The 22,006-nt window shown below is 39.3% G+C and overlaps 1 long non-coding RNA gene across 1 annotated transcript in view; it reads left to right on the top strand.

Annotated features, from left to right (window-relative positions):
* LOC132250064 (uncharacterized) overlaps nt 1-16,886 on the top strand; it is a 63,057-nt gene extending 46,171 nt beyond the window's left edge. Inside the window, exons 3-4 of the long non-coding RNA XR_009461660.1 lie at nt 4,222-4,331; nt 16,108-16,886. This is a non-coding gene — a long non-coding RNA (uncharacterized LOC132250064). The remainder of the gene's footprint in view (nt 1-4,221; nt 4,332-16,107) is intronic.
* Nucleotides 16,887-22,006: the final 5,120 nt, after the last annotated feature.

The raw sequence follows: 22,006 nt of genomic DNA, 5'->3' as shown, positions 1-22,006 counted from the left end.
TGGTGCCTTCAAGTATGCTTCATTGTTCTTCCCAGGCTGACTCTTGAACCAAAAGTAGCATAGCTGTATTTCTTCAGCATTGTAAGCAAACTAAATAGCATGGGGAAAGGTATTGGCATGATCATCCAGAAGTGCTAATTTGCCCACCTGTAGCGCTGTGCAGATTACATGGCTTCCAACATTGGCATATTTGAGGGTACAACCATCTGGCACCATAAATTTGCTGTGTAGATGTATCCTTTTTGTCCCTGTGCCTCAATGATCTATTTGTAAAGTGAAGATAATAATGTTTCCCCACCCTTGCAGTGGTGTTGTTAGGGTAAACGCTAAAGGTTGTGAGATGTCAAGATACGTAAGCAATTGAAGCTATGTAGACAAATAGAATATGCTACTATCCTAACAGGTGATAGACAAAATGTCTTAGACTTAGTAGGCAACATTTGCTTAACATCGAGTCCGGGTTTGGACTTGATGACCTACTGAGGTCCCTTCCAACCCTAACATCTATAACATCTATGAATCTAAACTTTTCTATTTCCATTTCATAAAATATATTAAAAATACAGTAGACCAAACAGGAGATTTACAAAGGCACTAACTGGGTATTCAGTTCTCCAGGACTTTCAGTGGCAGTAGAGTGACAGTACCTGTCCATTTGAAAAAACCTCTCTCTCATTTTTCAAGTCTGGACACCTAAATTATAGTATTCATCTGTTTGTGTAAGCACTCTAACTAGCATTTAGGGCCCCAAATGCCAATTTCAATGTTAAACTGTTTACCTGAGGACCCAAATGCAGGATTGGCTGACTCACTTTTGTACAAATTTGCAAATTTTGTTGACTAGGCTAGATCCTCTGCTGATGTAAATCGATTGAAGGCTTCACTGACATGGCAAATTACCGCAGCTGACAGTTTGGCCTATGCTTTCTTTTCATCCTTTAAAACAGAATCTTTAGTAAAGTAGAAAGAACTTTTTTATATGTATGTGCAATATGGAAGACAATGGAAGGCCAAATAAAAAATGTCAAGGGATTGGATGGGAAGCACTGTATAGACAAGAAGTTTGGGCTATATGAAAGAGATTTTGGATGATGTTCCTTATGAAGCTTTTATGCACAACTAGGATAGCATGAGGGTTGCAGGGCATATCCACTAATACAAGTCTGGGTAGTAGGAAGTTCATACCTGGATTGTGCCTGATTTTACCCAGCATTATATAAATCTTGCATTCCCCTGGGCATTAATTTGCTATTTCTAAAGTGTCCTCTTTTGTATTTTTTTTCATTAAGATGAGGTAACTAAATAAATTCATGTCCTTTGTAGATACTTTGTTTTAGAGAACATTTAGCCGAGAGGGATGAAAGTGTACCATATTATCCCCAGGCTTGTGACGGCAAATACTTTATCGTTATAAAAACTTTGGTAAAGAATAATCCAGCATCAATGATCTGAGCTCTAGTGCCAACTGACCCTTCCCCCACTCCCACCCCACTCCCCCCCGAACCCAAACCCTAGAGGATGTGTTACATTTTGAAGTAGACATGTTTAATTACACAGGAAGAAACATACATGACTCACTTTTTAAAGAGGCTCTTTTTGGGTGACATTATAACAGACCCACAAACATTATAAAAGTGGAATCCACCCAAACAGCTTAAAGACTCAACTTGCTGCTTCTCTCTCATTATGGCAGTTTATATCAATGAGATTCCTTCTAGTCCTTCAGCCTGGAAAGGTTCAGACATGGGAGGGACCGTGAAAAAAATTTACAACAGTAAAAAAGCCCAGTACTGAAATTTCTCTAATCTGATCAGACTTGTTCTTAACCCTGAGACATAAATATCCAGCACATTACACCTTTGATTTACTATTATGCATGTATCAGAGCAACACTGGAGCTTTTGAATTATGCATTCTCTTAACAGAACATTAAACCTTATGGGGAAATGGAGTGGTGCAACACATAACTATTATCCTGACAGAGGGAACTGGTGGGGCCCAGAGTAATACTCCCGAGCCATGGAAACTTTGAGTTTTTGTTGGATTGCTTGGATGAGCATTGTAAATAACACTTTGTTCCTTCTCATTAATAAACAGTGTTGATATTACTTACTGGAAGCATGATACATAGCTCGTCATTTGAAGGGGAAGGATTACTGTTTGGCACACAAAAATAACATCCCTGCAAGTCAGATCCTGCCATGAAAATATTAAAACAACTTGGCAAAACTGTTGCTTGGCTTCTACAGGGAAAACACATCTTTTAATAACCCAATGATCCATCTATTCTTGGTTCTTCATATCAGGTTATGACCCACGGTTACTGCAGTACTACAGGAAATCAAGTTTGATTTTGTAATATAGTCAAATGAGTACTTTGGAGTGCCATGTCTGAGATCAATAAGGAAGCAGTAACTACATTTACTGTCATATGATGATATTGATGTAAAAACATAATGGTCAAAATTATAAAATCAATTTCATAATTTAATCAGAAATGTTTATTGATACTGTTAAAGCTGAATTCAATAGCTCCTGGTATGCAGTTAATTTCCTACCTGTCAGAAAAATGTATTGAAATGTTTTTTCTTTTAAATGATTGGAGTTAATTCAGTGAGGAAAAAAAGCAAAGTTTCAGGATTTTAACAGATGTAGGGTTGTTTGGGGGCAGGGGTTGGGTTTTTTAATATTAATGGCAAGATGTTTTAAGTACGTGGTGATTTTGGTTGTTGATCTCATGTATCTCTGTATTTTTGTATCCATGTATGACACATAAAAACAACAGCATTCTTGTGTGCACAGGAACACAACCCATCATAATATAGGTAACTAAGCACTAAGAGCCATAATATCAAAGGATAACAATCCTGGGCTGTTTGAAACCAACAGGAGCTTTGCTGTTGGACCAGGACTTTACCCAAGGGCTAAAATGCTTTCTTTTATGGTCATGAGCCAGAAGAAAGCACATGGCTATGAATTTAGCCTGGGGAGGCATGGAAAGAGAGTGCCAGTTCTTCTCTACTATTGCCACTGAAGTTTCCTTGCAAGGGTTTCTTCGAATTTAAGAGGCATGGAATGAAGTGGAGCATAGGCTTAGAATAGACTTGGTTGGCCTGCAGGAATGGCTGCTGTCCATTGCATTGCTCTCCCTCTAACCTAATCCAAAATAAGTTAATACAAGTGAGTCACTGCATTTTAACTTGCATTCCTCTTGAAAATGCCTCCAGGCTCTGATGTAGTTTTGGGAGCAGTAACCAGTGGAGGCATCTCTACATAATGCTTGTATTGAAGCAAGTGGGGGAGGCCCTCAAGGTGAGGTGGGGATGACCTGGTGGCAGTTCAGAAGTACATGGTTGCCACATAGATAATGCTTTGAGAAGTAGTCACAAATTAGTATGTTCCAAAAAAAATCAAAAAGATGTTTTTGGAGTCTTTCTTTCAAAAGCCAGTTAAGGGTGCTGTGTGACAACAGTGTATTAACTTATCACAGGTTTCCCGAAACCCAAACATTAAAGAGCAGGAAAAAGAATAGATAATAGATAGTGCGCCTTGCACTGTCTGATAATCAACAATCTCATTATTCTTAACAAGAACTAGCAAATACATATTTCACTGCAGTACAACAAACTTAGCTCTGAAATTGGGATTGGTTATTCTGGACATTATATTTTTTATATGCTGATGATGGTAGATACATTTTTAAGGGATACAGTTACATGTAAAATATTATTAACAGAACACTTTTTCAAGGTGAATAAAGTACGGGATGTCTCATGTGTAGCTTAATAGGAAAAGTACATAATATCATTTTATGTTAAAATCCTGTATATGGGCTTGTATTTGAACTTGATCAACATGTCTTATCTAGCTATCTATGAAAGTAAAATCATTTTAGATTATGAAAGCATACTATTTATTTAAGAGCAAAGTTAAATTTATTTAAGGGCAAGGTATTTTTTTTCTGCGAAGATTTGCTTGTGTGATATATCTCCTTACTGAGTTGAATATGGAGAATGTATTTCTTTGTTATGTGAGCAAAGTATGTTTTTGAGGCCAGATCTGTGTATATGTGGATTTATATGATCTAAGATTCTGGTTTATGAAGTATTAATTTCCTTAGTATTAAATTCTTTTAATACTTATTTTCTGTTGTTTTTTTAAACCAGTGTTTCTTTGGGAATTTCCCTGTTTTATGAAGTCACTTCTTTTTCTTTTGTATAGGCACATGAAGTCAGATCCATGTCAGCTGTTAATCAGTGTAGCTATCCTGACTTCTGTGGGACTACACATATTTATACTATCTGAGGATCTAGCCTGTGATATTTTTACAGGTAAGTAATTGGGATCAATGGGCTGCCAGATTAGTAAGCTATGGGCACAAATCGCCTAGCCATGTTAATAATGGGCACTTGCAGAACTTCATCTCATTTAGTTTGGAGAAAACAAAAATTGGAAGTTGATGACATCGCTATGGTAGCTGTGAATACATGTGCATAACAGCTCACCTCTCCTTTGAATGTTGGTATAAAAATAACTTACAAAGCATAGGCAAATGAAGTGTCAGAACCAGGCCTAGAAAGCAGTCAACACTATTTGCTCTGTACTAGTACTTACCTCAGTAGACCGCTGTACCCCACAGCCAAGCCATTCTGCATCTCTGAGTGCCAGTTATCCCCTCTGAAAAATGTGGCTAATAATAATGTTTTGCTCATACCTAGTGTTGTTTCCATCTGCAAATTTCAATGTCCTTTACCAAGATGGATACCTGATTTTACAGCTGGCATAACTAAGTACTGAAAACTGAAGCCACTTACATGGGAGGATTGTTAGTGGATAAAATGTGGATGTACCACCTCATAAATCAGGGTTTGGCTCCAGGTTCTGCTACAAGATTCCTGCAGTGCTCAGCCTTCAGAAAGTCACTTAAACCTCTGTTCATCAGGTACTGATCCCATCAAAGGTCCTGAGCCTGATATCTGGGGAATAGAGAAGGAGCTGTTTTACCAGATATAGAAGGTTTGGGGTTTTTTTCTTTTGGAAAGTGTCAGGGGGCATTTCGAAGATTAAGGATGAACTTATTTTTTCAGGCCATGTATTTTTTCTGTCATGTTTATCAATATATAATCACACCCATTTTACTATCCCTGCCATGTAAAATTCCAGGAGCAAATGCTTTTTCAAAAAATGTGGTCATTCCAAGTTCTGCAAAGTAATTTCTGTCAAAGAGCAGAGAAAGGGAAGAAGTATGAACAACTTTTCAAAGATTTTTGAAAAAAAAATTATTTAACTTCTCAATCTCAAAAAACAGGCTAATGAAAATACTCCAACTAAATTTAAGCCCCCAATGTGAAAAAATAACTTATTTTGAAAACCCCCCAACTATTTGAAGGATCAAAAATTGGCATCACTCTTTTACTACAGTGAGGCTATCACTGTTCCATAATACTCTGAAGACCTACATCTTTAGAAATGTTGTCTCTTTCATAAAGAACAACTGAAGCAGGGAGGTGGGGGGAAGGTATTAGAAGCAGTATAACTTAAACAAATATATACTGTCACTAAGTAATATTTTCAATGTATGTTCAACAGAAGCTAAAAGCATTTTAAGTGATTGCAAAAGCCACTTCGAGAAATTTTGAAAAGACGTAACATTTTTAAAATGTTTACTTGCAGCTTCTACAGAAAGTGAAACTTGTTTTAAAGTAGTGGTACATGAATCTTATGACATCTAGAAGATTGGTTTTGTTTGAATGCTTATCAAAATTATTTATATCTGCAAAACTGGGGTGCATATTTCAAATGGCTGAGTTGTCCTGAGAGATTTAAGAAGAACCATCCTGAATTCTAATGTCTGTGATCATTAGAAATGATTTAGAAAGTCTAGTTCAAATGCGTGACATTCTCTAATGGTATAGATGTAAGGGGTGTTACACAAATGTTAGTACCATTTGTATGCTTATTGCAGACCAACGGAAGTAATGAACTAAATGTTCTAGCTGAATGTCATTTGACCTTCCATTTTCAGCTCAAAAAGAAACCTGGTGTGAACCAGACAAATACTTTTACTGCCATCTCCACATGTAAAAGATAGTGTCATCTAAATATCCGCAAGGAACATTTATCTTCAGCATAAAACTGCCCTGAGAAAAAAATTGAAGTGTTATATATTTTGCATAAAATAAGAAAACATTGGAGGAAACATAATCAAGAGGTTAAAGAGCAGGGCTGTGGCTAGAGATCTACATTGTTTCCCAGCTCTGACACTTGACTTGCTGTGTGTTTTTTGCCTCTCTCGTAGTTTCGCTGCTCAGTAAAAATGGGAATAATAACAATATGTATCCCACAATGTTGCTGTGCGGCTGAATCCATTAATGCTTACAAAACAATTTGAGATTGAATGGATTACATTAGAGAAGTACAACCTATGCTTTCTTCTTTTGTGTGTGTGTGCAAGAAATAGCATCTAGGAGGCTTGGCAGCTGATTTGGAATGTTCAGCTGTATTATATTTATCGGTTAAACAATTTGTATCCAATTTGTATTTGAAATATTGGCACACTCGGTAACAAATATAATTGATTAAGAAACAAACAGTACCGGATATCATTCTCTATACAGTACAAAAGAATTGAACTGCTCCACTTTGCCAAGGACTTTGGAACAATGGGGAATTCTTCTTGAAAATATTTAGACAATATGGAGAAGCATTTAGAGAAGCCACAGGAATGCCAGGACTTAGACTCTGAAAGCAGAATGCAAGCTTAAGGAGATGATGATGGATTACTCAGTTCTTTTATTAAGACCCCATTCTAAATACTATACTGTATTCAGTTTTGGGCACCTCAGTTTCAAACAGATAAAGTCGTAACTGAGAAGGGACAGAGAAGGGAAATGAGTTGAAACTAGGACTAAAAAGAATGAGCTATGAAGATTGACTAAAAACCTTAATCTTCTAAAGGCATTTTCCATGTGGCTCAACTGAGCTATATAAAATTTTAAATCATGTCAATAAAGCTGTACATATATCATGGTGTCATAAGCCCCACCATAAACATTCAGTTCTTTGTGTCTACCATGAAGATATTACATTGATGCATTTCACTGTGAAATGTGGTATACTGAGGTCATGCAATGGTATTATCAGATCTTTCATCACCACACACCCAGGCAGATGAAATGTGAAAATCTGCTTTGGGAGCTCAAACCTCTAAAATGTCACAATGGCTTCTGATTTTTAAAACTGAAATTGCAGGTCTTACTCACTGGTATGCTGCATTGTTAACGTTTGTTAGACGACAGCTAAAGGACCTTTCAAAACAATTGGGATGACTTCATTTGCCTTTGTTTTCACTTTCCATTAATCCATGACAAACTGTGAAATTTGCTATTTTTACCATAACCAGTCCATTAAATTTGTCATCTCTTTCTGCAGTTTACATGGAGCTTTGGATGCAGAGAAATGTCAGCCTAGATGATCACTCTCAGCTTAATGCAGATAGTAGAACAAAGGAAAACACACACGACCAAAAAGCACAAACAAATTTGGACCAGACATTGCAAAGTGCTTTTTCTTGCCAAAACTGAATGTGCGGTATGGCCCAGCAGAAAAGGATGCTGAGGCAAAACCACACTTGCTGAATTAAAAAAAAAAATCCCCCAACAATTAAATGATACCACTGGGATAAATAAAGCACTTGAAGGAGATGAGATGTCAGCCTAGGTGAATAGGCTAAAATATGTTTAATGTCGCAACATGGTTTAGGAGTGGTAATAAAGTTTAATTAGCTTGAATAGCACAGGAGTTTGCAAACTTTTCCACACAGAATCCTTCACAGACAAGCCTGAAACAGCTCAGAAAGCTGAGTTCAGATAAACTTTTGACTGCTTCTCTGAATCATCACTAACCTCCTGGTGGTGGTAAGCGTACAAGAAAAGAGTTTCTTACTAAATTGTCACAATTTCTTTGTTTTGGCTGGTTTAGAAATGTTGCAAAACAGCTTTTTTGAAGGCACTTCTGTTCCTGAACTTTACTTGTACATACCCTTAATTTTAAGCACGTTAGTAACTTCATTTATATCAGCATGACCACATGGGTGAATACGATTAAGCATGTACATGTTTAAAGGTTTGGAGCTTGTATGAATAATTTTGGAGGAAAGGTTGCATTTTATCAGAGGGCAATTCAAAAGTTCAAATAAGAAAAAGCAGCTCCAACCATGAGTAAAGTGAAAATTGTATTTCCAAATGAGTGCTGCTCTTGCAACATACACTGATGATAAACTGCTGCAGTCACATAGAGCCATATGAAATTAATTATTATTATGCACCTTGCTAGAGCTCTTAAAATAAACTCAGCTAGTCTAAGCCACCTGGTACTATCACTGACCCTGCTGAAAGATGGTGTCTGTGCTGATTCTCTACTGCATTTCGATGAGTTAGAACATAAGGGAGTGAAGAATCAAGGTAACAACCTGTGCCTCTGTCAGTATTTAAATTACTCTAAATGAGTTTGTAACTTGATGGTGACCTGCTGGTTGGTGACATAATTTCTTCCCTTTTTTGAAGACATGTGAGCATGCACACTGCTGATGCTTAACAATGCATGTGCATATGCAAAATGCTGACAATGTAATGATTCCTTTTGAGAAAGCTCTGCTGTAAATCATTATTGGTTACAGCACAGTTAGCTGACTGCTAATGGAACAGGAAAAAAATACTTTAGTGTGCTTCTTTCACTGGACTTTCCTATACCAATATATCACAGATGATGTCACATTTTAGCAAGATGGCCACTGTTTTCCTTTTAAACATCAAATATGTTTTACTTGAGACAATGACAGAGGTGATATTCTGTTCTCCTTTGGTTGTCTAAGTGGCAGCTTTTTAGTCAACTAAATGTCATTTTTGGCAGTTACATGCAAGTAGAGGTTCTGTTTCTTCGCAGTGTGGGTGAGTGCACAGTACATGCATAGGGTATACATATGCACAGAAGGCCACACACGGGCTGTGTCCCTATTGTGGCTACATGTATGTGTCACGTACATAGATGTGTACCAGCACCTAGGGCCCAGAAGTGCAGGCTGCCCAAAACCATGAGCAGGGGCTGTTTGACTGTCAGAAGAGGAGAGGTCTAAGGTGTTTTAGCCCCACTAACTAAATAACTGGGGGACCTGCTTAGGAAGCTAGAGACCCAGCTTTTGGCCTCCTGTGCCTTGAAGGATTTGGGCCTGCAATTTCGTGACTTACCAGCATGGCACACTAACCACTGCACCATTACCCTGCCCTTTCTTCAACCCCTCTTTTGAAGCTGGCCTTGGGCAGCCAAGACAGAGAGAGAGATGGAGTCAGGAGACAAAAGAGCAAGCCAGAGGGTGTGTGGCTCAGTGAAATGGCTCCTGGCCTGGGAGAGAGAGAGAGGCTTGGAGTCTACCCTGGAGTTTTGTTCTTAAGGAAGCAAAAACATCTGCACTATGCTTCCCTAATCGTATCCAACATTTTTTCAAATGCAAGGGGCACTGGTCCAGCTTTGAATGGAGCACAGGAGGGGCCTAGATAATGCTGGACCTATATGGTGGTAACAACAGCATTGTGCTAGAAGTCAGAGAGACTAAGGTTTAAAACCTGATGGGCAAAAGGGCATAGACTCTGGGGTCTGCAGCTTCACCTCCACCATCCTATTGTTTGTAAGACTTGAGGTCAGGTATGTGCATATGTAGTCATCTATGGACACAGGGCTATGCACACAGGTAGAGAAACAGAATCTCTACCTATGCCAAAAATGCCACTTAAATAACCAAAAAGCTGCCATTTAGACAACTGCAAGCAAACAGAAGGTCTCCCAGGCATTTTTCTTTAAGGTGACAGGAGGTTGTTGTAATTTCCCAAAGGTTGTTCTATCATTTCTGAAAAGTTTGATTTTTTTTTAAACCAGTAAACTCCCAGTAACCCTGCTTTCCTTTTGTCATGAACTTAAAAAGTACTCCATGGTGGTATGGGTGAGTGTTAGCAATGAATTTGCGAGGGCTGACCTGAAAGCAGAGCAAGTAGCTTTTTTGGGCTCCACTATCCAACTACAACCTCTCTAACTTACAAGATGGGCTTATCTCCCTCGCTTCTATGACTTGGAAAAAGCATCTTGTTTGACCCCTGCTTGACAGTCAGACCAAAGTGGAAGCAACTCAAGGGCAGACTGTTAGCTCCAGCTGCTTCAGACTTTACGTTTTCTTGGATCTCACAAATTGCACACCAGTTTCTGTTTACCTTATTGCCTTTTTCCCTATTGTACAAGTTTAATTTACTCCAAGTATGAAGCAGTATCAGTAACTGAATCTTCTTTTGGCTGATGAGGAAAAGCAGTAAAATCACACAAGCAAAATTAGAGGTTTTATTGCTATTCTGCAAAAAAAAAAAAAAAAAAGCCACGTTTGCTAGTTTCTGACAGCGGGTGAATCTTTTCCCGCCAGATTGAACAGTGGGGAGAGTTTCCACCCATAAAAATACAACCCTAAATATAAAAGAAGAAAATGTAATCTGGTGATCTCATTGGGGTTTTTTTTTTTTTTTTTTGCTCTTTGTATGGTTCATTTTTTATTGGCAGGAAACCATTATAAAATTTAATTATATCTGGCCTTTTCACAACATGAATAAGCTGTCCAACAGATGTCTGCTTTAGGTCCAAACAGCATGAACATATGACAGTGATGAGAACAGTAATCTTAGTCAGTTTCATCTCTCCTGTTTGCCATCCATATTTGGTCACATTGTCTGGTCGGCCTTTGAAAGTTCTTCGCTGTTTTGGAAAAAGATGTGATCAGAAAATAGCTTCTGAAGCGAGTCTCCTCTTCTGACCTCCAAACCTGAGAGCTCACTCTTTGAGTGTATCCTCCAATTGTATCTAATTGCCATAGATTGATATGCTTTGGGATTGAAGCATCATAGGCCACAGCATGATGGAACACCAGGAGGAGGACTGGGAAATGAATATCATACAGCCATATTTGGAGGGCTGGATTGAATTTACTGTTAATTCTTTATTTCAGATGTCCGTTCATACTACTATCTAATCTAATCAGTCTGAGCAACACAGTTGAAATGCTGGAAATAGTTCTGTGTCTTGATTACTTTAAAAAAATAAGTATTATTGGAAATACATATTTTAACAAGTCATCAAGTTAGCATGTCCTCCTGACTCTTTGGCTCTTCTCTGCCATGTATACTGTAACTTTCATCTCCAGCCAGAAAACTTCAAAGTCCTCGTGAGGTGAAGGGTGGTGTGGCAGCATGTATTCAGTCAAGAGTTCCCAGATCAGTATACATTTTTGCAAAGGGACATGTACTGCAATGTACAATGACACTGTCGAACCTAGTCTAAGCGAACTACTCTGAGAGATTAATGAGTCCATGCTCTACCTGCCTGGAGAGCCAAGAGACAGCTTTTTTCCTTCTTAACTACTGTGATTTAAAGGGCAGAAGGCATATATGTGACTTCATTATGTTGCACTGCAGCTTTCTTTATGATATTAACTGATTGGCGATGGCCACATAATAGTGCTGAACAAAAAAATAGTAAGCAAAAATTGGTAGCTGTGAGAGGAAACAACTTCTTTCAGTTAGAGGTGAGAGGAAACTACTAATTCTTTCTCAACTGCAGCTTCATTCATAAAACATTTCTAACAGAGGGACTGTACAGTGAAGACAATATGAAGCCTGCAATGGCTATTTGAATTGTTTGGTTTTGCTTCCAACTCTACTTTTCATTACATTCTGGATAACTCCATTTTCCATGCCCAACCTTAGACTAGTCTTTGTCCCAAGACTGAGACCCCAGCTATTCAGAGCCTGACCCATTTTTGTAATGAAGAATACTATATAATATTGAGCTTCCCCACATTAGGAATTAATAGCAGGTGTCTTGTCTTCTCCTTACAGGCTGGTAAGGGTAAACAGGAGGGGAAAGCTGACCGATGTCATTACCAAATCTTAACAAAGACAAAGCAATACTGCTATCTGGCACAAATTTGCAGATTATCAGTTGCAATAATGATCTGTAACACCTGTTTATATCTTGGAATTATCAAGGGATACTGTAAGAATGACAAAATAATTATCATAGAAAATTACGTGTGCACAAAGAGCATGCAGACAAATTACGCGTGCAACATATATTAGTGTGCAATGGAGTGCACCATCAGCCCTTTGTATGGGCATCTTGTGTGGGCTGCTTTTTATCATAGAGCAATAGTGTAAATAAAAAGCATTTGTGTGAATTTTGTTCTTAATCCTTTCCTTTTGGCTTTCAACAAATGTTTTGTGGGATTAGATGAAATATCTATGGGTCTAGATGAAATAGCCATAAAAACTGCATGTTTGAAAATTTTAAAATTAGCTTCCAAATCTGCACAAAAACCTTGATTCCTAACTTAACCAGTTAAAGACAGAAGAAAAAAAGCTCAGTCACTCATCTTGAATTTTGAATATCAAAATATGTGCAAACAATTGCCCAATCATATGTTGGAACATCATTGGTTCATTGGGAAATAGCTACAATTTAGATCCCTGTTGTTGCTTTTTGCAGCACTTAGCTGTTCTATTTCTGCTTTTTAAGTATTTCATCTCCCTTCTAAGTATGGACCACTCCTCACTGGTAATGGCACCGATCAGACTTAATATAGTGGTGACAGGGAAACACAATTAAAATTGACTACCCTTAACAAACATTTCTGAACCTAAGAAAAGGTGAGGTCTGCATACTGAACAGTCAGGCAGTTCATATTTTTACCAAGCAAGCCACCTCTTCCTTAACAAAATGATTTTTTCTTTTGCTTCATTGTCATTGCTCTGTAGAAGAAAAAGATTATCCAAATTCGTTGTCCTCCTATTTGCTATTTTTTTGTTTCATTTAATATTTCAGCTCTTTCCCAAATGATTTTTCCAACATCAAAAGGGCTTAGTCAATTTTCAGAACTAACTACTTGCAAAATGTCAGTTTAATAAAGCAAGTTATTGCTGTAACTGAGCAAAAAATAAAAGGCTGCCAAAATTTGTGTAAAAATGGATTTTGATGAACTTTTAAAATGCCTTTGGAGTCTATCCTGATCAATGCTGAGTATCCTCAATTGCCATTGAAATGAATCAAGGACAAAGTACTTTTCCAGCTTGTGCTCGTTAGGTCCTGACACTTGCAGGAACACTGACACCCTCCATGTGAAAAGTTGCATACCAAGTTCTCTCCTAATACAATCGGAAATGTCAAATCCTCTAAACTGGATTCCAAAGCAAGAATCCTAACAGACCAGTCACATGACCATCAGGAGTGGCACTGGCCTTTTTTCAGTGTTATACGGCTTCAGCAAGATTCTTACATTTATACTAGGCTCTATACACTGCTGAAAGTCTGGGCATAAATCTAGCGTGGGATTTACAGAAGTGGTGAGCATTGGCAGTTGCACCAGGGCAACACTCTTCAGACAAGTGATTTATTCACTAAAAACGGACTGTTTGATCAAACAACACTATATGCAAATAATTTTAGAGGGAAAAAAAATCCAAAGAAAAAAACATAGATGAAAATTTGAATAAGTCAAAGCATTTCATTTTGAAATAATGGTTGAAGTTCAAATTTGCCTAAATTTAATTAAAAAAAATAAAAAGGAATAATAGGCCCCTGGAAATGAAGTAAAATATTTGGGGGTTTAGTCCCTAATCAGATAATTTCGTTTTTTGCACAGCTGTATTGACTTAACACTGCAGCCTTTGGTGTCAATGGCAAAATTCCCAACTGATTTTAGTGGAAGCACAGACATTTCTGAGTGCTTCAGTATCATTATTGTAGAGCCAAAGAGTCCTGGCTCTGTGCTAGGTGCTACAAAATCCTGAACAAAGAAAGTACCTGTCCCAAAGAGGACCCACCTCCTTGTTTTTTTTCAGCTCTACTGAAAAGGTGGGATTTTTTAAAGGAGTCAAAAGAGTTAGGTGTTGACAGCCTATCTTCAAGCTCTTTGATTCCTTTGAAACTCCAGCATAAGGAAACAGGGGTGGAAAAATCAGCTTTGCGTGCATGTTGGTTTTACAAGAAAAGCCCTCTCACCTGCCATATTTCAGAAATAGTCCCCAGCTGCTCCCAGGCTAACATTACAATGTCAATGGGAGGTCTTTAGCATGAGAAAAAAAAATCTTTGCCAAGATATTTAAAAAATGGAGCTCGGTGAAATTAGAAACTCCCCTTGATAGTGAGCACATTATCTAAGCATCTTATTACAAATTACTGAGAGCACTTTTAACTATTTTTGTAAAAAAAAAAAAAATTAGGCCTTAGGGGGATTTAGTTAATTAGGCACAAAATCTTTTGTTCAGGATTGCATCAATCATATCTCTCCATTTAAAGTATGGCAAGTCATCTGTTTTTCACATTGCGGTGGTCATTTGTGGACAAGGCAGATTTAGCTGGGAGGATTCCAACTGCAGTCTCATAAATAACAGTCTCTGGTGCATGTTGTGCAAGCTCCCACTGTTCACCAAACTCCCTCTGAAGTGAATGGAAAGCTGAGGTGGAACTCATAGTAACACTTCATTTTGGCTTTGCTATTGTCCAACTGAAGTCAAGCTACCTTTGAGATGACTAGGAGTAGATTGAAGCCAATGCTGAGTGCTTTTGTAATTGGAATCCTTTTTACATACAAGGTTTACGGGACTGTATGGTTCACGTGGCTCCCCTGGCATAACAGATATCATCTCCTCAGGTCACCTGTTTGTTCATCCTGGCTCCCAGTTATAAAATGCATAAAACCTTAAAGGCTAGCCAATGTGCTGCAAGTAGAAGTTGGGGGGGAAATGTAGGTAGGGAACCATTCTGCCTATGTATAACAGACACTACTTTAGTTTCTTTCCTGTCTTCATTGTAATGTTTCCTGTCTGTTTGCCAAGAATATCTGCATGGAAACAAATGGCTTAGCCTATCTGTTCCTGCTGTTTTACTGAAGGCATTTATGACCTCATGAGCATTTCCAGTTGTGATGTCACTGAGGGTTATGGGCTGATACAAGGCTCTAACAGTAGGAGCTAGTAAAAGCCTTGATCCCGCAAAGTGCTGAGCACCCTTAGCTCCCAGGGAGCTATCACTAGAAACATCAAAATATACCGAGGATTGTGGAGTATTTATTCTATATTTGGGACTGCCTCTAAACAGAAGAGCGTTGCCATCATTTTTCCATAAACTTTAGTTAATTTATAAATATTTGTTCAGTATCATTGATGCATACGTGGAAGAGTCAATCGTATATTGCTAAATTTCCATTTCAGGGTCATATCGTGCAGTAATGTAGAAGAGCTCCAGGAAATATTAGCAATTAAATCCTTGGAATTCATCTGATATGATGCTAAATTCACCTGAGGTGAAATTTCCAATTGACTTTCAACAATGCTTTGACTCCCAAGTCATGTTTGGACTTTTAAAAATGTTACTCCAGGTTTCTTGTTTGGTAACAAACTCAAAACTCAGATCAGATTCATTCAAGTTTTCTTAACATTCCTAAGAGCTCTAATTTAACTCCAATTCTGATGAACTCAAGAGCACTGGAGCATTAAGGTAGGTTTCTTCGTACCTTCTAAGGCACATTTGCTTACAGTAATGTAAGTGGAGACATAGGAATGTTCTGTTTATCCAAAGTTTGGGTTAGTGATAACGCTGCAAAGCAGGATTTAAAGGTAATTAAATCTCACTTTTCCGGACCTCTACTGAACATGTTACATGATACTTCTGACAACCGGAATCATCCAGCAGCAGCTCTGCTTGACTTACTATCGTACTAAAAAGTATATAGGAAAAATCAATATCTGTTTTGTTTCACTGTAGAAAATCTCAGCATTTTGCAGCCTAACATATATTTTAGTGGTTTCATTGCACCACTAAAGGTCAAGTACCATAGCTCTATTTGTGATTTCCTGTACTGCTTTAAAGGACATCCAGGGCCTGTAACTCTTTAAGGACTTAAAAGGCCTGATTCCCTACCACTGAAATCACATGGAGTTATATCATTATGACCAAAAACATTGTTTGCTTGATATTCTGGATCTTTTTTCAACTTTCCCCCATTGTCTTATCTTTTTCCAGGTACTGATTCTACAAAGTACGTAAGCACATGGGTAGTTGCAATGAAGCATTTGCTGAATTGGGACTTCAGCGAGCAGCGGTGAAATGAAACTAGTTCAGCATAACCACCTACATCTGGATTAAGATACTACATGACTGCAAAGTTTATTTCTCCCTTTTAAGGCTTTCAAACTTTGACTCGCATCAAATCGTTGGATTGTGTCTCATGTTTATGCTTTGTTGCACAAATACCACCCCACCTTTGATCTATATTATTTACGTTCCCCGCCTCTTCCACTTGTCTTTTCCTGTATATTGTTCATTCTCTTCTTTGGAACTGTTCTGAAATCTTTGATCTTGCGGCATCCATACAGCTGATTCTAGTCATTTTCTTTTAATCAGCAACAAACGACACTTGTTTCCTAACCACTTTTTCATTTATTGACATTTGTGGCTCAGCCTGCATTTGTTCTTTATTTACTGTGGTTCAGTTTTTATGCTCTTTGATTTATTCGGTGTAAGGCACCTTCATACATATGAAAGGTACGCTATAAATCAATAAATAATAATAATAAATGAAGTGAAGTTTGCATTCCACCTTATGTTTTCTAAGCATCAAAACATGAAGTCTCTGCGGACAGTCAGGTATTAAATAAAGCACTGTAAAACCACACCATCAAACACCTCTTGTTACTTGGTCAAATTAAACTCTAGCTTTAAGGGTGGCCTCACAGGACTTTATAGCAAGGTTGTCTTTTGTTCACTTATCTTTCACGTTTAAACTGTATCTTGTAAATCAATTTCCCTTATAATCCACATAAAACAATATTTTACTCAATAAAGTTTATGCTATGGAGATATCAAATAATAATATAGTTGTCAGGGTAGCTGTTTGTGGGAGCTGAATGTGTGGGTATCATAAATTGCTTTTCCTCCATGGTGTAACATCCATGGTTGTTTGCAGAAAACTTTATATTTTTGTTAGGTCAAGAAGCCTGTCATTCTTAAAGTGATCCCTGAACCTTATTTAATGCTGCAAAACATAACAGGAAAAGGGGGTTGAACTTTAATGTCTGCAAGGGGGAAAGTAATATCTTTCCCCATCTCTTCTATAAGTGACTTGGGCTATGTGATGAATGCAGAACCTTCACTCACAAGGTTTTCCTGATATTATACACTTGTAGCAAATAAGGTTAGAACCTTTAAAATATAGCATTTAGTAATGTGCTGGAAATAGCTTCTTCTTGATTCCTTTAAAGGTCACTGCATTTGCTTTTCAGTCGTAATTTTAGTTCAGGCCTCCACAGAGTGGAACTGAGAATACGCTTGCCAATGTTCTCTCAATTTCCCAAGGACTGAAATAAAATGGCAGAGGACAGTCATATAGTGTGTGCATGAGTTTCATGTGTGTGTGGCTATAGATATGTGTGTACAGGGATGGGGGATCCAAAATTATCTTCATCAACTTTGAGTTTAGGTTGCTAGACTGAGTATATTCCTCTGATTCAAAATACAGATTACATGGAAACAATCTCTTTAATCACTTAATACCCAATCTACGCTTTTACCATGCACAGCCCACATAACTCCACCCTAGACAATCAAAACAGTCATGTTTACTAATTTCATAGTCACATGTTTTGATTACTAGTATAGGCCTGATATGGATGCATAGTTCTCTGGTTGCTATTGATAGTGAATCTGAATGAGGTATGGCCTCAGACTGCAACTGCAAATGGCCCCTACAAGGAGACTTATGCTTTTAGCTGTTGTTCTAAAGTTGACAGGATATTTATGAAGGCCTTAAAAAACTGAGGTCTGCCTATGCTTGTATAAGCATATTATGGTAAGAGTAGGAATTAAGACTGCCTTCTGGTTGTTTTTTAGGACAGTGGAGAGATTCTTGGTTATGGGTGGCAGAAAAAGGGAGGTTTAGTTGGGAAGGGCTTGGGGCAGAATAAGAAAAGGGGAGACCATAGTTAAAGAAGTGCACAGGGACTCAGGACAGCTGGGTCTGACTCCTGGCTCTTGCACACACTCTATTGAACCTTGGTCATATAAGTTAAGGCTTAAGTTTAGAAATTTTGCTGAGGCTCAGTGTTGCCATACCCCATCATCGAGTGGATTCTATAACCTGAGTTAGGTGCCCTAGTTCCATAAGCAAAGCAAGAGGGTAAGTTGTACACCTAAGAAAACCGAGACAGTGATCTGCATGAACTAGCCAGTACGAAGTCCCAAGAACAAAGCAAAGTCTCTACTGCTAGGTGAGAGTTAAGAAATTCGAGGACTAGGTAATCAAGCAAGGCAAATACAAATACCATTTTTACTTGACTAGAAGATGAGGGCCTCCCCGTAATCAGCATGGGGAAGTAAACAAACAGCTTATAGCACAAAAGAGTTTCCTGGCTAGTGTTGTGCCCTTGGACAAGATGGCTGGCAGGGTGCAATTCAGGTTATGGAAAGAAAGATTGCATGCAATCAGATGCCCTGAAATGGACCTAGAACCCCAGAAGGACCTTCCTGGAGGAGCTGATACAGACTGGTCAACATGGCGGTGCCTGAACGTCTATGCACGCAAACTGGAAGATCAAATGGGGCTACTCTAACGACATGACTGTATGTGAGTGCAGTGAACTGCAGAACATGGAGCACCTTCTCATTTGCCGACTCCTTGGTGAAACCTATATGAAGGACGACTTCACTGCAGCAACAGAAAGAGACATCGTTTGTGTACAATTCTGGAAAAAACATCTAGTTTATGATAAGGATGAAAGGAGCAGAAGCAGCATAGGGAAAGAAGCCCTTCATCTTATATGCCTATACAAAGTGGAGGGAGGAGCAGGTGGGTAGTGTGGCTCTGACTCTGGCCCTGAGCCCAGGTCAGGGCCAGAGTCAGACTTGCTGCAGCCTCCTGCCCCTCCTCGCCATCTTCCCTTCTGCAGCTTCTTCCTGCCCACCTGCCCCTTCCTTCCCCCTTACTGTCAAGTGCAGCTGGGATTTGGCTCTAGCTGGGGTCTCTCCTAGGCATGGAGCACATGGAAACTCTTCCTCCTGCTCAGCCGATCAGCAGTGTAAACACTGATGCATGGCTAGGGAAGGGCTGAGTTTCCACATGCTGTGCTCTGGAAAGAAGCAGCCCAAGTAGGAGGAGATTGGGGGAAGCGGCAGACTGGAGATTTTTGGGGGAAAGGGCAGAGACTGGGAGGAGCAGGGAGGAAGACAGTGGGGGACAGGGGGAAGAGGCAGGGACTGCAGGGAGTTGAGGAGGGGCAGAGGCTGTGGGAAGCTGGGGCTGGAGGGATGCAGGTGGTGGTGTGGGGGCATGAAGGCTGCAGGGTGAAGAAGTGGGTAGTGTTGGGGGTGTCAGGTAGCCCTCTTCCCAGCCACTCTTTCCCTGTTGTAATAGTGGGCAGGGAGAAGTGGACCACCCTCCAAGACTTGGAACGTCATAATAAATTTATATAACAAACATTATAACATAACAAACATTATAACAAATTTATACCTGGAATACCTGGGACAATATAACAAATTTATACATTTTTTTATATATGGAATCTAATTATTGGGGGAGTCAACTTATATTCAGGGTCATCTTATATTTGAATAAATATGGTACTTGCACACAAGCTCCTGCTGTGAGTGTACAACAGCATATAGTTCTCCGGTGTGTGTGTGTGTGTGCTGTGCTAGCATACTGAGGTCCTGAGCACTAGCTGCAGGTGCACAGACTGAGCGTAGCACAAATACCTAATAATAACAGCTTGACCTGCAAGGAGGATGTGCATCCAGAGGCACTATGTTTGTGTCCCTTGTATCTAGTAAATCAATCAGGTGCCCACAGATATTCAAATAGAGCTGAGTCTGAAAGTCTGGCCTTTCCTCTTTCAGGACATTTCTGAGAAAGATAAAGGAGACCTCAGACAGGAATGGTGTAAAGTATGTACCAGAAAGATGCTTTGATCACATTTTTAAAAATGGGGAAGCAACTGCAAATAAATGAATAATCAAGCTTTTATGTACACACACAGTCAGCCTCCAGCATTGATTTTTCATCCCATGATTTAGCAAGATATTTCAGCATACACCAAACTTTAAGTGAGTATTTTGCTGAACAAAAGCACTAGTCTTTAAATATATATATTTATGTGACTGTAGGGTTGTTGGCTAAATGTCCTAATGGAAAGTATGTAGGAGAAACCAAGCAACAGCTGCGCACCAGAATGTACACACACCGAAAATCTATCAAAGACAAAAATACCCAACGACCTGTGGGTGCACATTTCTTAGAAGACAACCACTCTCTCTCCAGTCTCTCAGTTCGAATCCTCAAAAGGAATTTACAAAACACCTTTTGTAGATGAGCCTACAAACTTCATAAACCTACTGGATATAAAAAATCATGGATTAAATATAGACATAGGATTTATGGCACATTATAACCTGCCTGCTATCTGATAACCCCATGTAACCTCTCTACGTTTTACCAGCTACATTCTATCACCAGTTCAATTCCCCCTTTCCGCCCCCACCACCTGCCTCACACCTATTGTCTCCCATTCCCTCTGAACCTCACTGCCACACATTTGCATTTTACAGACCTGAATTTTAGATATTGGCTTCTATTCTACCCAGTACAGCACACAAACACCAAGGCTAAATGCAAAGAGTTGAAAAACCTGAGACTGAATCAATTCAGTCTTTGCAGGTTAGTTTAAACTGCAGAGATTAAATTGAGAAACCAGAGAGACATTTACTTTTGATTCAGGAAATCAGTGGCTCATGCCAGAAGCCAAGGGGCACTAGAGGACAGCTCTCTGGTACATAGCCAGCATTGGCTGTATGTTCGCTTCCTCTTCCTGCTGCCTGTGAGGTCTCTGGGATTTTTCAGTCCAGAATCACAGCAGCAGGGTTGCTTATCCCTTCTTCTTCCTGCTTCCAGGTGCCTCTGCGATTTGTAGTCCACAGCAGCAGCCAGAAGTAAGTTTAGCAGGGCTGGGCAGGACAGCTCTGTACTCAGGGAAAGGGGGGTTTAACTCCCATCCCTGGCCCCAGGCCCCAGCTGGGGTTTGCCTGTGGGGGGCAGTCCCTACCTTCCCCCCCAACCCATCTCTGCTGAAGCAGACAGCACAGCCCAGGGCTGCAAAGTATGCTGGGATGCTGGCAGACTATGATTTAACTGGAACCAGGAAGGGGTCTGGGACAGAAGTTTCATGAATCAGTTTGACCCAAATCAGTTAAGTCTGATACTACATTTAACCAGGTTTATCTTAAACTAGTTTCAGCCATTTTGAAGCTGGTTTATGTGCACTGAACTTCTGTTCTGTTACTGGTTTAAACCAGTCTTTGATGACTTAAACTGGTTTATGTGCAACTTCTGTCCCTAGCCCTACAGATTCTCTCTTTGCCTGAAGAATGGTGTTTGTGCCCAAAAACTTGCAAAGAAAATTTTCCCCAACTATTTAGTTGATCTAATAAAAGATATATCTACGCAAAAAACCTTGTCTGTTTATGTGAATGTGTATTTTAACGTTCATCCCTTGTGTACTCAGGCACTGTTGTACGTTTCCCTAAACTAAACATCACACACGAGATACAATATCTGAAACAGCAAGAATGCTTTACATTCTTGGTATAAGGCCAACTTGGTTGGCAGACATGCCACAAATTAAGCCCCATGCCCTCTCTAAGTGCTATTCCAATCCCCTTCCCCTGCCTGAACTGTTCCTCTGCTTTCTGCCCCCTGCCCTATCTGTTGTTGTGTTCCCTGCCCCACTCCCTGTGTTACACAGAGAGGTTGCTCGTTAGTCACCACTGCTTTACAGCATTGTAAAAACAGGGAAATGAGGGATATATCAATGCCGTACCACCTCAATGACAGGAAAGTGGTTGATGAGAGTATGGTCAAAAGATCCTAGGA

Source organism: Alligator mississippiensis, chromosome 1 (genome assembly GCF_030867095.1).
Source record: "Alligator mississippiensis isolate rAllMis1 chromosome 1, rAllMis1, whole genome shotgun sequence".
Taxonomy (NCBI): domain Eukaryota; kingdom Metazoa; phylum Chordata; order Crocodylia; family Alligatoridae; genus Alligator; species Alligator mississippiensis.
This window is presented reverse-complemented; position numbering and strand designations above follow the sequence as displayed.